At 31.3% G+C, this 27,948-nt stretch overlaps 1 protein-coding gene across 2 annotated transcripts in view; it reads left to right on the top strand.

The window, feature by feature from the left end:
- The window catches only part of LOC146532409 (uncharacterized), a 182,635-nt gene that overhangs the window by 67,615 nt on the left and 87,072 nt on the right, over positions 1-27,948 (top strand). The window contains exon 1 of one of the 2 annotated variants that reach the window (XM_085195787.1): positions 2,640-2,836. The exons of the other annotated variant lie outside the window; for it this stretch is intronic. The gene's annotated coding sequence lies outside the window, so the exon portion shown is untranslated. Of the gene's footprint in view, positions 1-2,639; positions 2,837-27,948 lie in introns of those variants that run through there. 2 annotated transcript variants of the gene reach the window in all.

Raw genomic sequence — 27,948 nt, 5'->3', positions numbered from 1 at the left:
CCACCACTCAACAGGCAACATAGATAAATCGATTCTTTGTGCCCTCAACGGTATATATTTAATATTTTTATGATAAAATGTTACCAAAATATATTTATTTATTGTAATAAAGAAGAATAATATTAAATAGTACATCAATAAGAAATAGAATACGAAAAATTAAACTTTAAGCCTTTACTACCAAAGTCACGGAATGCCTCCAGAATTCGGCAGAAAGTAGGGAATGGAGTGTCTTAACACTAGGTTCCCTCTGCCTGCCCTGCTGTGTGTATCCCACACACAGACAGTGTAAAGCTTTGCAGCTACCAAAGTCGCTATAGTATGGACATGGACATAGTAAATACACTAATAAGCTTAAATCGTATTCCATTTAAATCGTTAAATTGAATTGATCAATTGTTTGTTCGACAAATGGTATTATCATTCAATTTATTTGTTACTAGTCATTGGATTATATTGTGTGACATCTAGTAAATTTGTATGTTTATTTTATTGGTTATTTTTTAACTTTACGTTGTGTCCTTCATAGCAAAGTAAACAAAATGTCCAAATTTATGCAAAAGCCTCACTTTTTTGCTTTACCAGAGTGAGAAAATGGAAATAAAAAAAATGTTTATACTAATATTACACATTCGAAAGTAAAAACTACCTCTTTTTACATTAATTACTATTTATTTCAATATTAATAATTTCCTTTGGTTACATTTACTTATTATTACTTTAAGTAAAAATAAGTAAATATATTTTTAAATTAAGAATTTCCCTTGATTATTTGTTTATTTATATATACTTAATTGCACAAAATTACACAAAAACAATATACAAAAGGCGGGCTTAACGCTAAATAGCAATTACTTTTACTCATTTTGTTTGCTCATTTCAATAGGCATTTTTTTTAATATTTAGAATTTCAGTTTCAATATATTAAATAAATATTAGTATAGTTCAATCTGGCGAAGCCGCGCGATAATATTTACATTTCCCTACTCTATCTAGTAACGAGACAGAGATTGGATTCCGCCACTCAGCAAATCCTCGAGTACCCGACTCGACGAAGTTGAAAAAAAAAATTATGGGGGTTCTTGGGACGTAAGCGTGACCATATCTGCGCAGTTAATTCTAATAGATACCATCATTGTTCCTAATGCTTAGTATGTTTCAGTTTTAACTTTATTAGCATTATTATAATATTTTATTTTATAAAAAATTGATTATGATTAATCGATAACTTCTACGACATGACAACACATTGTCTTTAATCGATTTAATTATTTAGTTATTGGTAAGTATTATGCTTATGAGCCATAATGATATACTCAGTATAAGTGCCAGTAAGTCTCCTATATAAAAATTCGTATATGTTTCTATAGTAAATTTTAAGCAAAATATATATAACTACATAAGTCACTTCAACACGGCCGTGACGAATTTGTAATCGCAATAAAATGTCTATAATATTTAAATAGCCTCGGTTTGCTGAATCGTGTCGTTTTACTACATTTTTTTCTTTCAGAAAAATAAGATATTTTCTATCTTATCATTCGACTCTGGTTAGATTTCCGGCCGATAAGGAATAAACTGAAAATATATTTTTTATACATATTTAGTTACACAGGTAGGTACATACTATGTATATTTGTATTGACCTTACAGATCAGAAACGATACGATGAATAAGATATTTAATTAAAAATATATTATCTGTAAATATTTCGAGTACCTACCAAAACATAAATGAATAATAATCTGATTAAAGTAAGAAAGTTCTGTTTAAAATAAACATGCCAAAATTATTTTACTCATAGATCGAACGTGTGATAAATAAACTTATAAAAGAAGAGTGAGTGGTACGAGATGCAAGGTGTAGATTCGATACGCACTTTAAACGGGTAATATTCATATAAAAAAATGTTAATATGAAGAATTGAGATATTACGTGTTGAATGATGGAATTAACCGCCACGCTTTTTCGGTGTCACCAGAAGTAAAAGTATAAAATAATTCATTTCCTCAAATAGGAATCGAACCCACAAACTGTCGCCCTTACAGTCACTCGCTATGCCACTGCGGCACGACAGGCGCCTTTAGCCAGTTTATATTTTCTTTGCTTACATAACTTAACATTGAATGTAATTTGAAACGCCATATTTCCCTACCTTACCTTGTAAATTCAACGACATGGCCAAACATTCAGCCGAGAAACAATTATATAAACATTAAATATATTATTTTCAATAAGATATACATTTCGAAATATACCATCGAGGTTACGAGTTCAGCATCAATCCCGCAATTCTAGACGCAGTGTCTGGAAAAATTTTAGTATCTTAATACTAGGATCCTTCTAGGTAAAAGGAACCTAGTATTATGAAGGGAAAAGACATGAAACTGCTTTTCTTCATATATAACGAGATAAGAAACGTTTGAAAGTGGAGTAATAAACAACAATGAGATTTAAAATTAATTATCAGAAGCTATTTTCCTACAAATTATCTATCATTCGCAATCGTAATCCCTTAAGACGTTACTTTAAGTAAATATTACATATTTGGCGATTACGCGTTTCACACTTTACACTAAAAATGTAATGTAGATGACACATAGTGTGCACAACTGAAGTGAAAAGCGATTATCGTCCGACTCCCATCTCGGTCAGTCGGTGCCTAGCTTTCGCGAGGGGAGAACGTGTGACGACCGTCCTCAATCTAAATCGCTTAATTAAACGAATTCTGAATTAAAATCAGGTTTAATCTATCTTTAGATTGCTATAAAAATAGTGTATAGTAAAAAAGTGGAACGATATCAAAAGAAATTCTCCGGCCGCCACGTGATCGAAGGTAAATACCGGTACCGGTCTAATCTTATCAAATAATGAAAACAACGTGCAATTTTAGCGCTTCAAGATTTTTTATATAATATAATGTATGTACGTTTATGTTGTAAGATGTTTTTTTGTGTTTTGTATATTCTTAATATTCACAAGATCGATTTAAATAAAATAGTTTTATAATAGATAAAAATAGAAGGTTTTATAGAAAAATATTTTATAACTTCAATGATCTAAGCTCGCGATTTTGTATGGAGTATTTTAATAAATGTAATATTTATTTTATTAATATTATAATCTATAGCCCACTGAAAGAATCGATATATCTAATTGAAATTCATCAATTAGTATTGGTCAATAAGAAAAACAGCTAACACCTTTTGACCTTATGCACTATTACACACTATAGTGCATATTTTCATTGTTGAAAGAAAACTGCTTGTATTTCATTAAAATTAATTATCTAATTACTAACGCAGGTGGAATACGTATTGTATTTACAAATATATTAGTATCATAATGAAAATATACAATATAATTAATTAATTTTATATGGCTATAAAATTATATTGGATATTTATGAATTAAATTTAATCCGTGGTTGTTAAGGTGCAAATTGTACAGAAACAAATTTTATTATTGTATACCTGTTAAGAATATAATAATATTATAATAATCTAAATCGTATTGGCAAATATTACAGATCGCTTAAAGTAATAAATTGGTTTTAATGTATTCTCTTATGAGAATTACGTCAATATTATGCTATTTTTACGTTTGCATACATATAGGTCTATAGAAATGAACCTAATTTATCTAAATTGCTTACTTAGTTTTTCTATTTATTCACACTTTATCCCGCATATTGCAAGGTAGGCAGCCAGAACTTAATGTCTTCGTTCTCCGCTTATTCAAATTTCACATATTACGAAATGTCGTCTACCAAAACAGGAAAATGAAAATAATTATTTTCCGAATAGGAATCGAACCTACAGGTACTATCTGTAACCATCACGTATACAATTAGATACTGCCTTATAAATTCTATATACAATTAGCCTATTACAGGCACCTCAAGTTATAAAAATATATCTCAGGCATCCTGAAACTTTGAAATCATTACATTTTTTTACGTAGCTAGCGACTCGCTCGCGGCTTCACCCGCTTCAACTACATATTTATTCATTAATCTGATTTAAATTCGTGTTCTAATAATATGATAATTTTAAAAGATATAGATCAGTTTCAGCAAATCAGTTATTTCGTAGTTTCCAAAATACAATAGTGAAAACTGCATTAAAATTGGCCAAAAAGATTACCGTATATCTTTACGTACAGGCAGCGATCAGTTGCAATTTTATTATATAATAAAATTATATTAATTATATTGTATTTATAGATTTAAAAGTTGGGTGGCAAACCTTAACGTTGCATTTCATATCACAAAAAACATAGTAAATATAAGCCGTTTGTCTTATTAGAACCGCCGTATACAATGAGATATGACAAAATTTCCCCGTAATGACATCATATTTAAAACTGCCAAATAAGAATAGACTTATTTTTTCGTACAAAACCTTAATATTTTTTTCTACGTAATTAATGTGGATTATGTTTAATTAATTATTATTTCTAAATATACAATAAAATACTGATTATTATCTCTTTATATCATATTAAATTTAATATCTATCTCTAACAACAGAAGGTTTTTGTTAAAGTTAATTGAAGGTCCAGGCCTTTGCGCCTACTGAGTAAACAAGGCGTGAACGTTTCTTATGAAATAATATGAAAAATAATAATGTTTATTAATAAGCATTCAATTTAGTTGAACAAAAGGCGAATACTTCTTAGAAATATTCGAGACTTTAGTTATTTAAATGTTCTAACTTGGGAACTCGTTTGGATACCTACATGGCATTGTTTATTTTCAAAGATTTATTGATGCGTGCGTTTTTTTTTATTTTCAATCAACGATATAACAAAATCGTTTGCTTTTATAAGAAGAGATTTGATTTCTTTATTATATATCAATATATTTATGTTAAAACTGTTTCGGCACCGAATGACTGACTGATTGGCGACAACGTGTAGACGAAACTATTGCCCACAGAAATATGAAATTTAGAATCTAGGCTACGTACATTTGCGAAACAATTCTTGATGGAATTTGCAATTGCTTATATTGATTTGACTAGGTGAAATTAGTTCTTAAACAAATAAATAATAATTATAATATTTTAAATAAATTTCCTTTCTGTTCTCTAATACAATATTTAATGACACGGAAAATCGGTCTCGGAATATTGAGAAAATGAATGAATGATTCATATAAACTAGGTCAAAAGTCAATTTTCCAGTAAGTGCAGCGATAAAACGAAATAGAAGAATACCTACTCGTTATTTAAATTTTTACTTTTTCTAGATTAACCAAGTGTTTACTTAAATCTTGACATTATTAGAAGCAAAAACTACAGACTATGATCGCAATGTACCAGATTTTTTATATTATACAGCAAGGTAGGCAGGCTAGTGTAGATATTTCGTTCTCTACTTTCCGCCCAGTTATCGTTGATTAGCGGCGCTCAACGCCGCGCTTTGTCTTGTTACCAGAGCTGTTCCCCCGCATGGTAATCGAACACACAATCGTAGTATTTACAATCAGACGCTCTATCTAATTCTAGTCCCCGGTTATCTTAGTAAAAGGCGGCAAATTTCGCTACACAAAATGAAATCTTCCGAATTTGGGTGGAAACTCCGCATATTTTGCTAGATACGTATAAGTAGAATAAAGCTTGAAGCTGAACAAAATATATGAAACACCTCGCACACCATGATGAAATATTAAATATTATAAATTTAAAACTTAATACATTATTATTCAGACTTCAGAGCTACTAGCAGCAACTACTTGAATTATTTTATACCGTTAGGTCTTTAAAATTTAACAATCAAACATTATTGAGAGAACGCGGACCGAGGTTATGGTTATGAACGTTATTGTACTTATTTTGTAAACATAATATAGTTAAAACTTAAAGCGTTTTATATTTAAACGTTAACAGTTGCTGTTGAGAGAAAGCTGTTCCAGGCTTAAGTGCATTTTCATAGAATATATATAATCGAATATTACTTTTATATTAACCAAATCGAAGATATTCTTAACTAGTATCTTGCTCGGCTTTGCCCGCGTGAGCTTCTTGAATATGACTATTTCTTTATGAGGCTATCGTGACTGCGTAGGACAGCGTTTGAATACGTCGGCTCTTATTCGCTGTTCTGATTGACAAAGCGCGCTTGAGCACTGCTACTCACCACGTAATTTCTCAGGAATCGGGCGGAAAGTATAAAAATATGTTTTTTACGACATCACATTACAAATATTTGACATTCTTGGCTCTACATATTATAACATTTCCTCTTGAATCATTGTCTATTAATGAAAATCCCATTACATTTCGTTCGTAACATAGATTGAAAGATTTTAGTGTACTTCGACAGGCAGCAAATTTGTTTTATACTACTAAGATAAACTATTCCTCGAGTGAAATTCGTATCCACATTTAATTATGAATAATTGCTGGCCTATGTCAATACATAGTCTATCTACCTAGCCTAGGCCTTATAATTTAATCATATTATACAATTTTATAACTAAAATAAATATTTCGCCTAAATTTCGAGACTTTATAATAAGACGAAATTCAACACCTCGCTTTGCCTTGTTATCAGAACGAGGAAACGAAAATTTCTCATTTCCTCTAGTGGGAATCGAACCCACACCGTCTCGTAACGCCTAATCATACGAAGATAGTACGATCTGAGAATATCAGTCTCACTTGTGGTAACAACTTAAGGTATACCCGTAGTACGCTGGTAGCGTAGTGATGTCACCAGTCAGAAAAACCGTGTACGTGACACTAATCATAGAAAATGAAGTTCAGAATTGTTATTTAAAAAACATACCAGTAAAGTATCAATAAATAGCTTATTATGTATTGTTATTCTTTTTTTTTGTATTGTACTGTTTCTAGTTAAGTATTTTATATTTTGTACTGACAAGTAATGTCTTCACAATTCGGCGCAAAGTGCGGAACAGGTCTTAACACTAAAAACCCTCTGCCTACCCTGCTATGTGTGTGTAAAGCTTATTTACTTCTTAAAAATAAAAACGTTAGTAAAAAATCCTACTTAAATTTTCTTATAATTTAGTTCTACTGCCCTATATATTTAGTAATGTGAAAAACTGATAATAATAATTATAAACCACTCGTCACCGTTACTGTGACCATACACCTACTCGTCTATCTCGTTATCTTTACGACGTGTTTTTAGACTAGATTCCGAATATCTTAGAAATTATGTAGGTATAAGTACTAATAGTCTGAGATCCCAGAACCCCCAGACCTACGTCATTTTAGCAAAGCTGAAATTTTGAGGATTAATAGTCTAATGTCTAGTTAAGACAGTGTGCGTACCTACTTAATATAGTTGATAGTTGGCGTTACCTCTGAAAGGACCCCACTTTCAAGTTAGTAAGTACGCATACTGTCTTAATTACATATTAAAATAATAATTTTCAAAATTTCAGCTTTGCTAAAATTACGTAGATCTGGGGGTCCTAGGATCTTGGGCTAATTTGCGTTTTACGAAATTTAATTAGCCTGTATTTTTTATTTATATAATTATACGCGTTATTGACCAAGGTGTACTTATTTTATTATATTTAAGTCTATGTAATGATATTCCTTAATGTTACCTATTGATGTGCCACATCCGTAATAATGCAATAATTATTTCATACAATAAAACTAAAGTATGTAATTCTAAATCAACCGACTGCAAATATTGAGAAATGCACAATTAAGGTTAGAAAAATTCTATTTAAATTTTAGCTTCAAAGATGTATCTACATATATGTAGAATATTGTCACCAAAATAATTAACTGTTTATTCTAAGGATTTTCTTTTTCCAAGTTAATTTTTTCACATTTTTGCGGGAACTGGAGAATAGAGTTTCTTATTGATTGTAACACTATATTAATTTGGCATAAGAAGACCATTTGTGTCACTCCCTAACAGGTGTTTCTTTAGTAAACAATATTTTGGCAAACACTCTAACTAGGTTTATGCACACCAATATTCGTGTTAGGTGCGTATAGAAAATTTTGATATGATTTATGTCTGTAGCCTTTGTTTTCATATTTAAGTCGGTCGTAATTTTTATTCAGAACTAATATTAAACGCCCACCCATTCTTGTGATCTAGGTACAATAACTTATTACAATTTTTATTATTTAAATTAAATTTCAATCATGTTTTGCTTCTTTAATTAAAAATTCTTTGAATCTAGAAATAGTAAAGTAAAAAATAAGTGACAGCGGTCTACCAAAAATATATCTCCGAGACATAAATGTGACTGAAAGAATTAGGCCAGAATGACAGAAGTTAAAAAAACTTAAAGCTAAGCATCGTAATTCGTTTATGGTGGATTTATATTATCACAAGAAATCCTATCTTGTAATATTACCAAAAGTAAATTCAGAAAAAATTGGACTGTTAAATATTTATAAAATAAGTGTTAGAAAAAGTTGTGTTAGCTAAAGACTCAAAATCTGTAAAGCTTTTTCTTATTCCCCCATAGAAGGGGAGAGTGGAGGAAAATTAATATTAAGACGCCAAGATCCCCCCACAAATCCCTGAAAGTAAAGGCCAAAGCTTATTCTCATATCGCTAAGTAGTTATAGTAACTAATGTTTTATCTACGACAAAATTGTAGTATCATTTGGCCCAAAATTTCTACAAGGCCAAATCTACAAAGCAATAACTTTCATTAGTAATACCAACTGAACATATAACTCAAAGATTGGGCCAACATGGGGCCAATGTGTGAAGGGCCATAGATTTCACGAACGTGTCGCAAGCGTGACATTGATTTATATTGGGATGTCCATCCATGACACAAATTAGCTACATCATTCAATAAATCCCTATTTATTCTTTTCGTGGTGTCAGCAAGTCTATATAGCTGTAAATTATATGAAGGAACTAAAATTATTATTGATGATTTCAGTTTAGTTTAACGTATTGTTTGTGGTTGATTTATCGAGTTTTGATGTTATGATATTACTGTATTATATATTATGTGGAGTCATATTAAGTAATATTAATGATACTTATTTAATAAACTTATAATTTTTTTAACGTAGTGGGATTTACAGCTGCGTTCTTGGGAACCGTTCAAGCGCGGTTGAAATTTCTGGTTTAAACTTATATACATTTTCTAAATAAGTGTTTTTCTTTCCTAAGTGTGGAATAACACTTTAAATAAATGTAAAAAATTAATGATTTTGACAATTTTTTTACATAATTTGAGAAACTCTACTTATTACTTTTATTTCGAATTGTCCGTTGTTATACAGCTTTCCGATAAGTAGATCGACATTGACTAGTGTTGATTGAAAAATGTATGCTAATTTTTATTAATATTTTTTAATTATTCTGTAACATTATTTATGTATATTTTCAAACATCATTTTTAGAATAAGAAACTTAATAATTATCGTTAAAAGACTTATACTGTCTTCAGAGAATCGTGATAAATGTAAGTTTTTTATATGAAAAAAAGAAAATAAAAAACTAACACTATACCTACAGTTCTTGAATCAAGCTCGATTTTTGTGTGAACGAAATTGAAAAAAGCAAAAATAAGCCTTTCGGCACGTCCTTATCATGGCGTACGTCTAATGCGGGAACATTACTCTCGGCCATATTTACACTACAATTAGATTAATTGGGTTTTTCAACTTTGTGAAAACCATTTTTTTTTATTTGATACTTTTTGTGTATACTGTAATTTATATTATTTGAAAATTACATAAATTGCAAATAATTTACACAGCTGCAAAAGCAGGTCAAAGAGGTTCAAAAGTATGCGTAAAAATATTATAGCACTGTACGATTATTGGAAATAAGGAAATTAAATAAAAGTTTTTATATTACTAAAATAACATTAACATGTTATGTTAACCGGAATTAGTTGTCTTCGTGTCGGTCGGATGTTTGTGGAACCGATATATCTGCTAAAATCTGTGTTTTTATTTCTAGCAAAATATTTTCGACGATATTTCATCATCAAAACGATTTTTATTGGACCGCATCTCACTGCAAACGCGATCGTTGTGGGTTCGACTCCCACTGGGGAGAATAGAATAGAAATTTTTTTTTAACATTTAAAAATTGTTATTTGCATTCCGAAAAGAAAAACTAACGTTGGACGTACCAGAAACCGCCCAAGCGGTCTAACTTTAATAATCGTGTAAGTTCTTATACGATTATTATGGTTTGGTAAGACAGAGCTTTAGTCAGCCATTCCGCATGCAATTTATCGAAATTTTGTGGAAAGAGGAGAACGGAGTGTCTTAGCACTGCTTTCTTTCTGCTCTCCCTGCTAGGTATATATTAAAAAATGCGTGAATCTAAAAACATTACATCATTTTCACAAGTGATGTCAGTTAGGATGCTCAGAAATGACGTAATCTTAATAAGGTAAAAATACTTCCGCCCACATGCGTTGACAAATTAGAAACTTTTTAGGAGAAAAATAATTGGATAATATTAATATTACAACGCCCGCATTATCAAATTTATTTATTTAATAATAATAAAACTTCTGTCTTATAGATTGTATGTATAATATAAAAAAAAATATTATTAAAAGATACAATGAATCATATTATGATAAATTCTGAGGAAATTTTAATTAAAATCCAATTAAATTTTAACTATTTCACAGATATTTCGATCAGAAATAACAATCAAAAAAAGCAACTAGTACCTTTATTTAGATAATCTTCAAAAAATGTGATCGACGATGTAATTTGACCTGGTGATAGATAACGACAGCTTTTACAGACAAAAAAGTAATACAAACAGAGTTATATTTCAACACGCCTCCCCTACTGTGTTATATAGAAAAACTAGAGTAAACTATAACATTATCACATTGTTGTACAGTCGCTAACGAAATTAGAGTTTGTAGTAAATCAAGTCGCGTTAATCAATATTTAATTAAATGAAATATTTAAAAAGTTAAACTTAGCAAATTTTTTATAATTACATTAGTACTAGTTTATTTACACAAGTGAATAGCACGACAAGCTTTTAGGAACATATAAATTGTAAATATCTAATGAGGTTATGAGTTGATAGTTCAAATTTAAATGAAAAAATATTTATTTTTTAATTTTTAGAGCGTTTAAATAAAAACTTTTTACTGACATAAAAAGAACTCTAAAGAACCTAGCGACGACAATATATACCAATATAAATATTATACTTAAATCTCAAAAGATATTTTCTATAGTAAGTGTATTCGTATACGTGAATATCACAAAAACTCATATAAATCGTCGCGTCATACTACGGAGTGGGTACAGATGTCTGTTTGTCTATCGATCGTAAATCCGACGTATGCCCATTCATCTTTAGTGAATGGCACTCACACTCGCAGCAGATGCATTTGTGATAATGATGCAACCTCAGCTTAGTATTTGATGGATTTTTTTGTCTTGTATTTGTCATATTTGCCTGCTGTTTTCATTCATATTTTGTTTTTGTACTACTAATAGCGTACAGAGACGTCAGTTAGTATTTAACTTACTTTTTAATTAAATTAAGTTACAATTTAATTAGCTTTACTCTGTATCCAGCATACAGCTACACAAGGGAACCCTAGGAAACCTAGTGTTGAGACACTTCGTTCCCCACTTTCCGCAGAATTTTTCTAGGCATTGCGTCTTCAGGGGCGGAATTCAACGCCGGGCTTTTTGCCTTGGTGCCAAAGCGAGGAAATGATATTATTAAAGAAATAATAATTAACTACTTGGCTTGTTCATAAAACGAGGAAATAAAAGTAATTAATTCCCCCGACTAGGAAGCCAACCTACAACCGTCATGTGTGTAGGTCGCTATGCCACTGCACCACGACGGTCAACATAAGTAAAAACCCACTTTCACATTAGCAGAAGAGCAAAAGTAGAACATTAATTACCATTTCACACTACCGGTATCGATCATGATTAAAAACAACAATACGAGCTGTAAATCAATTGCGTACATCTGCAAGCCAATTTCTTTTTCATAAAATGCTACTGTCAATTGAATTGGTGAGATCAAAAATTAACCCTATTACTATAGACCTAAAGATCTATTTCATTTGTCGCAATAGATAGCTAAATGCCTGTGTTCGATGATAAAATTTAAGTATCCCTGATTGTTTAATGTTGTTTCAAAGTTATGCTCTGTGTTTCAGTTTCAATTGTTTTATATTTGTGCAATGTAAAAATTCTTGCAATACTTTTTGTTGTAACAAACTAGTGTTCTAAACTAGTGTTATGACACTCCGTTCACCACTTTCCGCTGAAATATGGTTCTAATTGAGGTATTGCATAATTGATAGGTAACTGAAGTTAGTTCGATCTTTATTTACCTATACTAGGTAAAGATCAAACATTCGAAATATAAGCAATTAAAAATTATGTTACGTCAACTCACGCCTTTAGGAAATCGTTCAAAAATGTTATGTTTGAAACCCGCCCCCAAATTTTATATTTTGTATGCAGCAGTTCGTTTCTAAATATTTTACGATGCTTAGTGTGTGAATAACACTTTACATTTTTTTAATAATACAAAAAGCTTTTAATTAAGCCTTGTCAACGTCAATCAGTCAACTATACAAGGAAAATATATGTCTTATTTCTAAAATCTTCATCACATTTCTTTAAAAGCGATAATAAAATACGACACCAAAACAGTATAATAAAAAAATTAACACACTACTTTACTATAACAGTAAAATAAAAACTTTTAAAAACAAAGTCAGTTATTTTATCAAAATAAATTTCCGGCCGTAATTATTATTGAAGAGCCAGGCTTATTTTCGTCTATTTGCCATAAAATTATCTTTGATCTCTGCCTTCGGCCAGCCGCTAACAGGATACTCATTTAGCGACCGCGTAACACCAAACTTGGGATTCTTTACAAACCTTATGGGATCGTTAAGAATACAACGGTATTCGTATAGTCACGACTTACATTGTATCTCAACTTCAAAGGGACAGCCACTTGGTGTTCTGGTATGCTTTGATGGTCTTCCTGAATTCGTGGAATGTGCTTAGGTATTTTGTAAATATTTTCATAGCTATGTGTTTGCTGTAAAATAAAAATTGTAGTTTCATTTATGTTTTGGGGTACCTACAATAAATATTAATTTGCGGCGTTAGATTCCGTAACTCAACACGCCATGTTGAAAATTCGACCGTGGCTTACTGTGCCTAATTGCAGGAAAAATTACAGAGCTGCTTTCGCTTATGGAACTTTTCTCGTTTTAAATTTGAGCGGAAAGTGGAGAACGGAGTGTCGTAACACTAGGTCCCCTATGCCTATACCCTGTTATGTGCGATACATATTGTTTTTATTGTTTCCCTAATAATCGTTATTGAATTGAATTATATAGAATTTCGATATAGTATGTTTATCATTCACAGCATTAGTTCAATTTAGTTAGTAATAGTTCTAGCGTCATACTTGACGAGATTTCAAGGAAAACGTTTGATGTTTTTCATGGGCTTTCTTAGAGTATACACGTGTAATGGGCGACTCGCGGTTGAGATTGACATTCAAGATATTTTCAGAACACTATAAAATTCCATTTAAAAACTCAGTCTAGCTTACAAAAGCAAAATTGAAGTTTCACTTTAAATTATTTTAGATAGGCTTATTTTAGAGAGGCATGCGACTGTTAAAGGCGACGGTACTGGCTTCTATTCCCATTCAGGATATTAAATATTTCATTGTTACACTTCCTTTTTCTGGTAAGGAGGCAAAACGGCTTTTAATTCTGCAACCCCACACATTCCACCAGAATTCGGCGAAAAGTGGGATTGGAAGTGTCCTAATGGGAAACAGAGTGTCTTAGTACTAGGATCCCTCTGCTTATTTGCACTTGGATGGCAATATTTTCGATAGGGCAGTTATTTTAAATTATAGATATTATAAATAGTAATTTTCTTAGAAAAGGATTTGAATACACTACCTGCTTCCCCTTACGACTTTATTACTTTATTTTATTTTGGATCACAATTATGTGATTTATATGTATATATGAAATATACGTATATATGTTACATTATTACAACTTCAACAAATACTACACAGCTTAGGGACCGCAAGAGCCGTTTCCGCTACAAAATCCCGCCCACATTAAACATTTGTATTGCGAATGCAAATATTTGTCTCTAGTGGTAATAAAATCGTAACGTCCGGTTAGTAAATCCAGCTAATTTTATATTTGGAGTTTAAAAAGCTGGATTTTCGTTGCTTATTTACTCTGTTATTCGCACGCTTCGCTATTAAGCTCGGCCTATAAATAATTAATACTAAGATAGAATGGGATTATCCTGAAATATGAACATGAAAATATAAATATAACATATAAACTTTTTTCCTAAGATTAATACATTTTCATAATATAATTTTAACAAAGTAAGAAATTATTAAAAAAAGGACCTACTGCATTTCCCAGTCTCCGCCAAATACCTCGAACATTTGAGTGTCGATTAGCAAAACTCAACAATGCGCTTTGTATGGCATACCAGAGCGGGGAAATTAACATAATTCCACCGAGTGGAGATCGAACCCACAACCATCTCGTATACAGGCAGGCGGTGTACTAAAACCTGTAAAAAATATTTTTATACACATACATAATTTATATATTTAGTTAATTATTTGACAGGTGTCAGTTAAAGACATTACGCGTTATTTTTGTGCGCAATCCGTGTTAATGGAGCAACTTTCATCTTTATTAAAGTTATTTTTGACCGTATAGAATTTCATTGATGAATCTCGTGCGTAATTGTATGTCGAGCTCCGTTATAGCGTTTAATTTAGTGCAAATTGTGAGTTAGACCAAGTTCATGTAGATGCTGGTATACCCACAGTAGGTACATAAATTTAGCAACACTAGTTTTACTTTGTATCCCGCGTATAGTAGGATAGGCAGAGAGAACCTAGAGTTAAGACATTCCATTTCCAGTCCTTTTTCTCAGTCTTTCTTTCCAGTTTTTGACACATTGCGTGTTGAGTAGGAGAGCTGAACTTCTCGCAATAGCTTATTATTATTATTAAGAAAAACACGCGTTTACATTCAAAAGTTGTGTTAGCTGTGTTGCTTAAGGCTGTATCCTGCACATTCCTGCCGAGAGAATCTGGGAACCTAATGTTAAGATATTCCGTTCCCCACTTTACGCCGAATTCTTCTGGCATTGTGTGTTGAGTGTCGGAACGTAACGGCGCGCTTGAATCCACAAACTACATATGAGCGGAAACTGTAAATTTAATCAAATATCACCACGATTGCATGCGCCGCCTTGCAGATTATGCCTGGGCGTTAGTACTGTTTTAGCATATGTCGGGGACCTAGACCATACAAGAATTTGTGGTTCTTACTCATTACTTATTTACAAGTCATTTAGAGCTTTTTCATGATAAGTGCCTGGCCAGGAGCCCCTTTGTACCTTGTTGTTAAAGACGGAACTGAAAATTACTGGGTGTTAATTCATGATGAAAAAAAGGCTTTTGAGAACATGCTGTATATGTTTTATACTCATTATGTAACAATAATAATATAATAATAATCGATCACTTTGACATTTCGCTTTAACAAGTATTGTAAGATAAAATATATCAAGCTTATCGATCGACACTGACCTATAATTTTAATGATGTACGAGAGATTTTCTTATATCTTTTTGATACGATCTTATCATTTAATGTATGCCTGCGATCACTGCAAGTCTGTTGTAGTCATGTGATTCATAGTGTCCTATTGACATGTCGTTACTTCCTTTTTTCTTAATTTCATACGGTATACTGCACACAGGAGGTAGGCAGAGGAAAGCTAGTGTTAAGACACTTCTTTTCCCATTTTCCGCCGAATTCTGGAGGCATTGCGTGTTGAGTGGGGGAACTCAACTTAATTATAATGTATAAGCTATTCTTAATAAATACATAACCGTATTAGGCCATCCGCCATCGGGTGCACTATACGAGTACTATATACAGTATAACCACGAGCAAGGGGGCAGAAGGCCACAGCGGCATTGTCCACTGAGACGGTGCGTTTTATTGCGTATTCGTAATAAAGGATGCATCTCCAAGGTCTGGTGAGATCATTTTGCGAAAACCTTTCGAGAAAGCGTTTCGAGCGTTTATTGTTGTGTGGTGTTAGTGTTGAGAGTTGGCGATAAATTTGTTTTCATATAAAATTTACTGTAGCCCACAAGTTTGCTTACGTGAAAAACGTATTTTTTTTATTTATACGTTTTTTAAAATTAATTTAAAGAAATAAGATTAATTTCATTTCGTCTAAACATTTTTTTTTAAAAACTCACTTTATATCAGTTGAATTAAAATATTTTAAATATTAACATTCCTTAAGTATACAACCACCTCTGCTTAGCTAAGGAGAATGGAGTAATCAGCCACTAAACTCTATTTAGAAATTAATATAATTTTGTATGTACCATACATAATTTTGGATTCGTGCTTTGAATTGTGTCACTAGCGTAGATTTACGAGTGCGATACCACACAACACGTTCTGAGGGGACGTTTATAGCGAAATTTTGCTATACATATTTATTACTCGGCTAAGTGCGGTATTAAGTTACTGTAATAAAGATATTATGATGGTTGAAATGGTGGTTATATAGAAGATATACTACCGATAGTATTCCTTAATAGGTATTGCTCTATGAATAAAAATTACATTAAATATAATCTATATGAATGTGATAACCAAGTTCATTTAATTTTTATTTTTGACTGTAAATAGGTTGTGGGTTCGATTCCCATTTGAGGAAATGAAATGCCGCCAGAATTCGTGGGGAGCAGAGTGTCTTAACACTAGGCTTCTGCCTACTTAAATTAAAAATATTTTAAACCATAATTATTTGGCCATTGCTTACAGCAAGGCTGAAATGCCACTCTGTGCATCTTTTTAATCTAAATATATTTTTATTTGTTTTCACAACTCGTTTAAGCAGTTGTTCTTTACATAGTAATGTGATATCTAAAATATGTATACATTTATGTATTGGCACAACTTAAAAGTAGCGCTGTAATCATATCTTATCTACTGGATATCGATTACCTAGTATCAACTGTTAGTAGACTGCGTGTTTAGGAAGTAAAATAATATTTTGATTATTTTATATATCTCTAGTTACGTTATATAAATAATATTACTTATTATTATTTCGATAATATAGTAAGTGTCGGTGCTGCATAATTAATTTTGTCGATTTTTTTATTTATATATGATAATAATTTTATTTTTCTATAAACTAAAACATTTCCACCAATTTTGAACTATGACCTTTGTAAAAGATTCTTATAGAATTTAAATTATATATTTTCCTGATATATTTTGCTTTCTATCATAGGTATATTATGTTTATAATTATAATACTGGCAAGGTATTTTTCAGATATAACCTGAAACTTCACCTCCGTGGTGAAAAATAAGCGAAAGTGGTAACAGTAGAATAAAACGACACGATTAACGCGATGCAATATAGCTTTACACATTTCTATGTACATATACATATAGATCTAGCTCCTGAGATTAGCCGTCAAACCAAACAAGTCTGCTTCTTAAAAAAAAGTAAAGATTCTATAATATAGGGACCATGGCCTGCCCTTAGTACCTACTAACCGTTACTAAATCTCCTGTCAGCGATTGGCTACGAATTCCAAATTCTGAACGCCGCTGGAAAGAAACCGTAATGAATATACAAACTTCATTGTGGACCGTTCAAATTTTATTTAACTTCTCAATAACAACGATGCATCTGTGTCAATATGTGCATTTCATGTCACTGAAATAATACAGTGTGTGTTGGCACCGACTTTGCATAATCATTAGTTAAATGTTTTTTTAGTGATGCGAGAAAATTTTGACGTGAAAAAATTACAACAATATTGGCTATTATCGACACAGCGCCTGACTGCAAACACATAGATAATGCTCGGTGTTTAATTTCGCCATTTTAAACGCAATGTCTCGAAAGTTGGCGGAAAGTGAGAGACGGAGTGTCTGAGGTTTCTTCTACTCTGCTATATGCGGAATGAAGCTAAAAAAACATATCTTCTATACAATATTACTATTTTTTTATAAAAGTGACACTACATTGTCAAAAACACTAGTGATGTGCTATAAAAAACATCAAATATACATTAATTACGTCATTAAGTGCGTATATAGTGTTTTCTTTTTTTTTAGTTATTTTTAAATCTTTACTAATCTTTACGATTTTACTATTTATTACGATCTGACTGTACACTTCTTGAACGTAGGGATCATGGAAAATAGAATTCCGTTGTTTATTTTCCGTTGATTGAGAATATTTAAGAAGATTATAAATATTTAAGAAGTAGACTGAAAGACTTACATAATGAACTATAATAGAAGTGATTTTAATTGCCACAATTGCACAACAAAATAATTTAAAAATATTAGTATGTTCGTTGTTGCGCTAAGATTTATTTTTTTACAGAAAAGTTGTTTATAATAAATGAACCTCCTACATAGTAATTAAATTAACAATGACCTTACGGAACCATAAAAGCTAACAAGACAATCTCGAAACTGTTTGACATTTAAAATTCAAGGCATTGATTGTTTTATGCCTATAAGTTCATTAATAGCAATTATCGTCCATTTTGTGACATATCAACAGTATGTCAAAAATGATTCATCTTCATCATTTTCGGCGTTAGGTTACGTCATTTGAACTCTATTGTGAAATTATTAACATATTAAATCACGGAGTTGTCAGCTCTAAAAATATATGGGTGTTTCCGTAGCTAATACAATAGCATATAAAATTGTAGCGTCATCTGTTTATTACCAATTTGCATATATTTCCTTTTTGAAAAATAAATGATATTATCTTAATGCAATTGGCACATGGCTGAGTGACCTTGATGTTTGCGGATACAAAATTGGGGGATGTATTTTACATACAGCTACAGCTTGTACCCGCGGTTAGGCCCTCGTCGTCCAACCAAAGGAACTCCTGTGTTTAAATATTAGTATACAGTATAGATATACACACATCCTTTTGTTATATTCGTTTTCTTTTTTTCAAATAAATAAAGTAGAGAAAATATTATTTACATTTATATTCATTTTGCCTTTGGTTAATCAATGAATAATGAATGAATGAGTGAATGGCACCTACAATTTTCATACTTTGCCTCACTTCTATCCGGTGTGACAGGTCTCTGAGTAATTGATTATAATAACTGTCGGTTTGTTACACAGACGTAGTAAGCTTAGGAAAATTTTCAACGATAAAGCTTTACTCAATTTGATGATTGATTGATGGATTGATTGATTGATGAATACTTTTCTTGGTGAAAGCCTTGTTCGATTATTTGAGAAAAATAAATTATTTAAATATTTATACTATCTACAACTTATAATTTAACATAAGTAGTTTTACAGATAGTTTAGAAACGTTAATAAGAACAATTTTACAATAGTATTATTATATTTTCGAATGTTAGTTATATACTGGACATTCTACTATTAATAATAAAAAGAATAACTAAGCAGAAATTGAGGCAATTTTAAGGAATTAAAATATGTTAACAGTTTAGGTATTAGAACTCCCCAACGGTTTCCTAGCATAATATATTAATTTAATTATTAAATTATGTAGATAATTAGCCCTTTTATAATACCTGAGTCATGTCTTCGGCGTGACAGATCTCTTAGCGACCACTCTAGGTGGGGCGCGTTAATTGGAGAAATTTGTAATAGTAAATTAAAACGCCATAACACTAGTTTCAATAGTACACGTTTACGGAAATATTTTTTTTTATTCTATCTTTATCATCACATTGTCAAAAATGTAAAAATATTCCTTACTTTTTCTTCAAATAAACAAGGATAATATTTAACTTTTTTTGCGAATGGGAAAAACACCAATATATTTAACAAGTAAAATTACTTAATAATTCTTATCGTTGATTGAGGGATTAATACCAGGAGGAGAGGAGAGAGAGAGAGGCTCTTAACAATTTATAAATGTTGTTATCATGATTACAATTCTAAACTAATGTTTCCACATTGAATTCATTTTTTAAATGGTTTATTATATATCATACGCAAAGGTTGTAAATAGTTAGCATTGTAAACATACCATTCGTTGTTTGATCGATTAAAAACCAAGCCTTAATAAATTCTTAATGCACTATGTAATGTAGCATTGTGGAAATTCCTATTGTTATACTTGTATGTCAGTCAAAAACAATAACAATATAGAGCAATTTTGTTTATTATGAGGAACGCGATGAGTGCATTTTGGAACACAGACGGTGTGCTGCTGCGCCACAACGCATAACAATATTTCGTATTTCCATTTTCTCGCTCTAGTAAAGAGGCAAAGCGCGGCGTTGACTTGACATACAATGTCTCGATAATTGGGATACGAAAACATCTTTATGGAAACGTAGTGTCTTAAAAGTAGGTTCGCAGATACCCTCTGCCAATCCTATTATGTGCGCGATACAGCGTGAAGCTTAATAAAAATATACTTTCACATATTATTTTATTATGAATTATTAATCTATTTTAATATATTAAATGGTTCTGTGATGATTTCTTTCTTGATTTAATCAATGAAGCATCATCTTGGAATTTTATCACTTAACTATGTCGGCTGATAGTTTTTCAAAGTTGTCTCCGCTGAGCAAGATCAAACATGACTGACACACATCGAGTCATCGAGTAGAATATATGAACATAGTATATAGTGCGGATAACGAAATAAATTAATACATAAAAATGATAAACCTAACACTGTAAAGTAGTTCATACGATGACATATGATGAGGAATAAAAGTGTTTTTAACAATTGAAGAAATAAAATAAATATGTAATGTTAGTTAAAGTTATTATCTTCTTTAGTAGAAAAAAATATATGTATATACAACTTTAACGATATGAGTAATTTTTAGCTCTAATTAATTGAAGATCTGACAAAAAGCGTTTAAATAAGATTAATACTATAAACAAAAAAAAGATCAATACTATAAGCAAATATAAATAAGAAATTTAAAATTTCGATTTAAAATTTTATTTTAATTACAAAAACTGCAATTATACATAACTCGTTCAGGCCTGATTGCGCAAGTCATAAATATTAAACGGTTAACAACACTTCATAATTGATAAACCTGTATATCGAACATTTTTTTTAAAAGTTTTTAATAAAAATTGACAGATTAGCAGTATTTAATATGAATATATCGACGAAATTTACGAAATTTAAATAAAATGAATTGCTTTAATAAATATTTTGAAAGCTTTGCTTAATTGAAGAATAATTTAAGTTTAAAAAGGAAAAAAAATAAAACTTCTTGATATTAAAATATCTCATAAAAACTATAGGTACTTCAAAACTATACACTTCATTTTGTTACCAGAGCGACTAATATGAAAATAAATAATTCCTCTGAGATTATATTGACGTACAGGTCCGTCCATTAAAGAGTTCCAGTAAAGATTTTTTTTCTGTAGCTAATTTATAATATCATATATTGCTAAACGAAAAAAAATGTGATTGTCAAAGCTGCGTTCAAGATTCACAAATCTATGAAACCTCTGTAACGTGGCGACGGCGACGCACTGCCTACGGCGGACCCTGACCTAGAAACGTTACGTCATGCGACTGGACGGTAAGCCTACACATGGCTGTCGGGCACAACTAAATAGACTAACGTAATATCGTTCTATTTACTTATTCATAATTTTGGACATATTTATTGTTTGGGAAAGGTCGAAAAATTTTAGTGTTTTGAAGATTCAAAGATCTCTGTCGTGCCTTATGCGTTGTAAGTGACATTGACATTTATTAATACCAATTATACGCTTATAATTCATATTAAAATATTTCAATAGTGTGACTTAGATAATATATTTCAATGATGCTTTTATAACCTTTAAATAATGATACCGATAATCCTTCGCGGAGTACAGAGACGCTGAAATTTGGCATGTTGTAATCCTTGAGGAGTACAGTAGAGCATTGAAAAAGGATTTCTTAAAATATATTTTAGTTTTCGCTGTTTTGGTTGTTTTTTCTTCATTGGCCATATATAATAGAAACATTGGGAGTGCGGATCAAATTTACAACCATGGTGACTACGCGTAGGCACTTTCGAACTGCACCTCGATGACGTCATATAATAAATAAATCATTAAAGTAAATATAAACGTTTAAATATATGATAAAACTATAAATTCCTTAAATTAAATAATGACATGGTATACAAATACTTAATGTAACCTTTGCGGTAGCTGATTATTATCTAACGTTTACCTGTAATCACATTTAGTAATCGTTAATAACAAACTATACATAGACAGATTGACTCAGTGGGAATGTCTTGTCTGAATAGATGTGGATTCGATCACTACTCGAAGAATGAAAAAAAATATTAAATTAATCAAATTAACCTAAGCTAATTTTTGCAAATTTTATTTTAGCAAATTTTGTGAAAAAATGATGGTTAGTGTAAATTCAACTAATGTATAAGTTTATTAAGGGTCAACGAGCCTATTATGTTTGCCTTATATGTTTATTTAATGACAAAAAAGTTAATAAATATAAATTAATAAGGAGTTTCTTAATGATTCATGGTGGTGTTAAATGTGCTTGTTAATTTTTAAATGACATTTTTTAGTTTTAATCTGTATCCCGCACATAGCAGGGTAAGCAAAGGGAACATGCCTAGTCTTAAGACACTCCGTTCTCATTGACACACTTAGTTTTCCACTTTCCGCCGAATTTTGAGAGAGAGCGAGAGAGTTTCAGAGCGAGAAAATGAAAATAGTGTTTCCTCAAAAGCGGCATATGCGTTGTTTAAGCTTATTGCGTTTACAGTCTACTAGCGTCAGGACAGGCCTCTTAAATAAACTAATGACATAATATATGATGAATATTTATATTCTTATTTGTATCATCAGTATTAATAGCGTTAGTTTATGACATTATAAAGAATAATTAAATAAACATTATGACTAAGTATTGGTTATGTACGTGAATACAAAACGACATTTTAGCCATTTCGATTTAATAAGAAAAATGTGATCTCATCCACATGTTACCTAAGCGTGTAAATGAATTAAAACCTTCCTAATTTCTGCAAAAGAACACTTTTATGTTTTTTCCTATTGCATAGTATTACATGGCAGAGTAGACAGAGAGATGCTAGTGTTAAGATATTCTGATCCTCACTTTCCGTCAAATTTTTAAGAAATAGCGCATTTATTAGCGGAACCAAACGCCGCACTTAAACTTCCTATCAAAAAAAAACACTTCAAAAACTCGTAGTTAAGCTATTAAAACAATTTCGACATGATACACAGCCATTAATATTTATATACAATTACATTAACATGTATAACTAATTCGTTCTCGATCTAAATCATTCCCCAACTAAAGCACGTGCTTTGAATAATACAATTTTTTTCGCTCCTTTTTGTGAATTTATAGTTTTAGCGTTTTCGTTCATGTCACTGAATATGTTTCGCAACGGTTCGACGATTATACGGTTTTAGAAATACGCCTCATGTGCCTTTTTGAATGTAAATGGCTTTATTTATGTTTAATAATACCAACTACCAAGTAAAATTATGTGAACGTTTTGAGCATAATGTGTTATATGGATTGTGAGGTGAACGAGAGATTTTTCTTATTTTTAGTTAGTTTATAGAGTGATATAACACTAAATTTGTCTATTTAGCAAGAGGTCAAAATAAAGACAATGTAATATATTTAGTAGGATGAGCAGAGAGTCAAGAGTTAGCTGTCAAGATGATTTGTGTCTTACCAGTGCAGGAAAATGAAAATAAAAAAGTAGTAGGTATTTATATTATTTTAAAACACCATTTAATAATATTTTACACTCTTCTATATTGCAAATTTGATATATTTTCAAATATTTTTTCCTGTTAAACAAAATAGATGATGACGTAACGTTTTTCAAATGGAACATTCATGTCACGTTCGCGTCTTTTCGTAGGTACTATCTTAATAGACACTCGATCTCGGTGCGCTGTAAATTATCCTGGCTGTGGTTAGCTCAGTGCTGCAGCTCGAAATGACGTTATTATGTAAATTTGCTTAGTAAATAGCTCATATAGGTTATATTATAAGATACAATATCTTAACTATCTACGTACATTGATGTGCGTGTACAGAGCACACGCGTGTAACGCTAAATGCCACAGGTTGTGGGTTCGATTTCCACTCGAGGAAATGAAATATTTTGTATTTATATTTCCATTTCTTCGCTCTGGTGTCACAGGAAAGCGCCGTGTTGAATTCCGCCACTCAACACGCAATGGTAAACGGAGTGTCTTAACACTGCGGCATACAGCGTGAAGCTGATTTTTTAAATTTAATATTTGTATATATGAGGGGCATTCAAAAAGTAAGTTTCCCTATTTTTTAAATGATGTTAAAAACAATTTTTAGGTTAAAAAACGCATATTTATTTATTATTTGAAACATAAACTATTTTTCTACATAATCGCCTTCGACTTGGATACATTTTTTATGTCTGTGTTGAAGTTTAAGCAAACCTTCCTTAAAAACGACGTGTCCTGTTTTGCACACACTTTGCGGTAACCCAGTTTGTCTTTCAAGATTGTAAAGATTGAAGTTCGGCAAATCTCAATATCAGAAGGAATCAATTCAAGAATATCATCAATAGTTAGTCGTCTGTCATCTTGAATGATTTTTTCAACAGCATCGATAGCTTCGTCTGTAGTGGCTGTTTTTGGCCGTCCTGCACGCTGTTCATCGTACGCCATCGTCGCACATTTGCACACTCATACAGTGTCACCGTAAACTTGCACTAATTTACTGTGAATATCGTTTCCATTCAGTCCTTTAGCAGTAAAAAATCTAATAACTGCACGCAATTCAATATTGGACACGTTTTCCAATGATACCTCCATTGTTGTCAAGGTTAGACTGCTAAAAAAATTATTTTTGGTCATCAATATCGGTGCCGATCTTACCAGCAGACCCAGAACTGAAACTATGTTCAGTGTGAGCCCGTTACATGGTGCTCATTAAAAATGCCAGACCAGCGAAACTTACTTTTTGAATGCCCCTCGTAGGTACATAGAAATGCTTGTGGTTAATAAATGGTTGACAAAGATATTAATAAATAATAATACATTTCCCCGAGTGGGAATCGAGCCCACAATCGTCGTGTTACAAGGACACCCTTACGCAACTGCCCCACGACGGCACCTTTTTTAACATGCTACAAGAAAATAACGATCCTCATTTACTCGAAGCGTAATTTTTCTTAAATTTGAATATGTCGTGTTTTCAATGTCAGTTGTAATGTAAAATATTAAATTGTTATAAAAATAATAATTAAACTAACAAAACACTTGGAGTAAAAGCTTTTAATGTTGTTTTCCGTTGTTATTGCAGGTGAGGCTATTTTTTTTTACTTATGTACCTTTAAAATAGGAATAAAATTTTAAATAAACTGTTTTTATTGCAGAAGCTCAACTTGAGTTTTTATTTCAAAGAGTAGAATAATTAATATTATTATAATAATAAAAAACCCCAATATAAAACAAAAAAATCAACAACAAATATTTACACGATTTCGAGAAATGGAAATTATCATTTACACACATTTACATCATTAATTTCAATATATTGATTCCCTTTCATTGTCTTGTTTGCGCAAGGTTACTTGATTTAAGATATTTTTAAGTCACTAATGAGGCATGTAATGATGTTTCCCAAATTTATATACAACGGTATCTGTTAATCATGCCATATGTTTTACGGTGAAACTCACAAAACTGTGTTGAGGTAACCTTATTTAAAAATTATAAAAAAATGTAGTTTACTCTAATATCTCATTATTTTTTCTTTTAAATGTATAGATAACAGAAATATACTTAGTAAATTTTCAAGAAAGGTTCATCAATGAGCTAAGTTAGTTTCTTGCCTTGACTGCTATTTACAAACGAAAGCGTAAAACTGAAAAAAAAACTCTATGAAAAACAGTGGCAATCGTCTGACTGTAATTGTGATGTTTGTGGGTTTGATTCCCTAATGGGAGAACTCATTCCTTCACCACAGAACTTCATTTCCTGGCTCTGATACCAATATAAGGCTCAGCCTGTCCCTACCCTGCTATATGCGTGAAGTTAAAAAAAATACTTACAAACTGCCAATTGAAATAAACCATAACAATGCGGCTAAAATCCCCAAGCACCTAGCACATTACGGCAATCGCAAGAATTATACGAGAGTACTATACGAGTAACTGCACTTGAAACGTTTTGTAAATAAACGACCCACATTTAGAATGGCCCATTATTACATGATGCAACCAAGAACACTTCCTGCTGCAATGGTTGCATTCTATTGCTATTTTGTTTATAGCCTTCATTATTTTTACTAAAAATGCTTAGATATTTTTGTGCTAATATGTTCATTTAAATTAAATGCAAAGATTTTTTGATAATTCTACGCCTCGTGGTTCCCGTTGAGCATCGTTTGTCATTTGCTCAGTAAAGGAAGAGTTTAATAATAGAGATTTAAGTCACTCACACTATTATAACAAACCTACCGTTATACACTTTTATACAATTAATGTAATATGATTACAATTATGATTCGTGTTCACTATTTACTCTCGCTTCTATGCATTATGCTTATGACACTTGATTCAATTTTTCCAGTTCAATGGGTAGGTATTAAAGTAATTTAGCCCAATGGAGTGTAACGAAGGGTACTTCATGCCGTAGATGATTACAGTGTTTCTTAAATGTTCAATTATGTGTTTAAAATGATGACTATTATTATTTATTTTTTTTATAAATCTTATAATTTACATAATTTTCAAAAATTAGAAAAATTTAGATTTGAACGTTTATTTTGAGCTAATTGTCATTCTACTCCAACCCACTCACTCCACTCTCAATCTTTTCTACTCCGTCCACCCAATTTAATATATATCCAAACCTTTGGGAGCATATGTAAAATCAAGTTACATAATAATAATAAAAAAATCCTGAACTATTACAACAAAAATTTAAACAACTGTTTAGTCACCAAAAACCAAAATATTCCACATTCTACGGGTAACCGTAACGATGACCATAAAAGTAACCACCACCACGTCAGGTTCAGTAAAATAACCGTTTACAGAGTAAATTACAGAGTAAACAATGCGACGATCAATCATTCTTATCTCGTCATCTCGATGTCGTTTAAACGCCGCGGCTGGAATGGACAACCGGTGGAGGTCCCACTTCGCTTATGATTTAAATTCTTGTATTGTTTTCATTAAAGAATTATATTTTTAAATTCTAAATTGTTAGCTTCCTGAAAACTTGATTGAATATGAAATTTTTGGAAATAATTTGAATGTGTTTGAATAATCGATGGCTTGATGGGTTTTTGTTTAAATCCCACTTGCAAAAACAATTTTATATGTGATTCTAGCTTCAAATCCCGCCGTTGACTTCCGCCACTAAACGTGAATGCAAAATCGAGACATAATTGTAAGTTCAATAGATTACCTACCTTGATATTAGGTCCCCCTATAAAGTGTGAAATTGCTTTTATGATTTATTTTGACGTATTGATCATTCAAAATTGGCTCTCTAAATATGAGAACTTATCACAAGATAAAATGCATGAACATAACTGGATTTAGTACTATAACATATCGGTATATATTTAACAAACACTCCGCTCGAGCGCTGACCACTAATTATTGGATATATCTGCTTCTACAGAAAACACAAATTAATATATTTTGCTCTATGTATTCTAAGTAGTATTAATATTTAGTATTTACTGTTTATTTTATATGTATTTATATGGATTTCACCGTAAACACACAAAAGCCTTAATAAACCTACCTACACAAATAAAAGCCCACGTAGTATAATGGGACAGCGTTTGACTATATACGCTATGGTTGTGGATTCGATTCCT

This window comes from Heliconius melpomene, chromosome 13 (genome assembly GCF_056956725.1).
Source record: "Heliconius melpomene rosina isolate 202511_hmr_F chromosome 13, ASM5695672v1, whole genome shotgun sequence".
Taxonomy (NCBI): Eukaryota; Metazoa; Arthropoda; class Insecta; order Lepidoptera; family Nymphalidae; genus Heliconius; species Heliconius melpomene.
The sequence above is the reverse complement of the archived record's forward strand: the minus strand, read 5'-3'. Positions and strand labels throughout refer to the sequence as shown.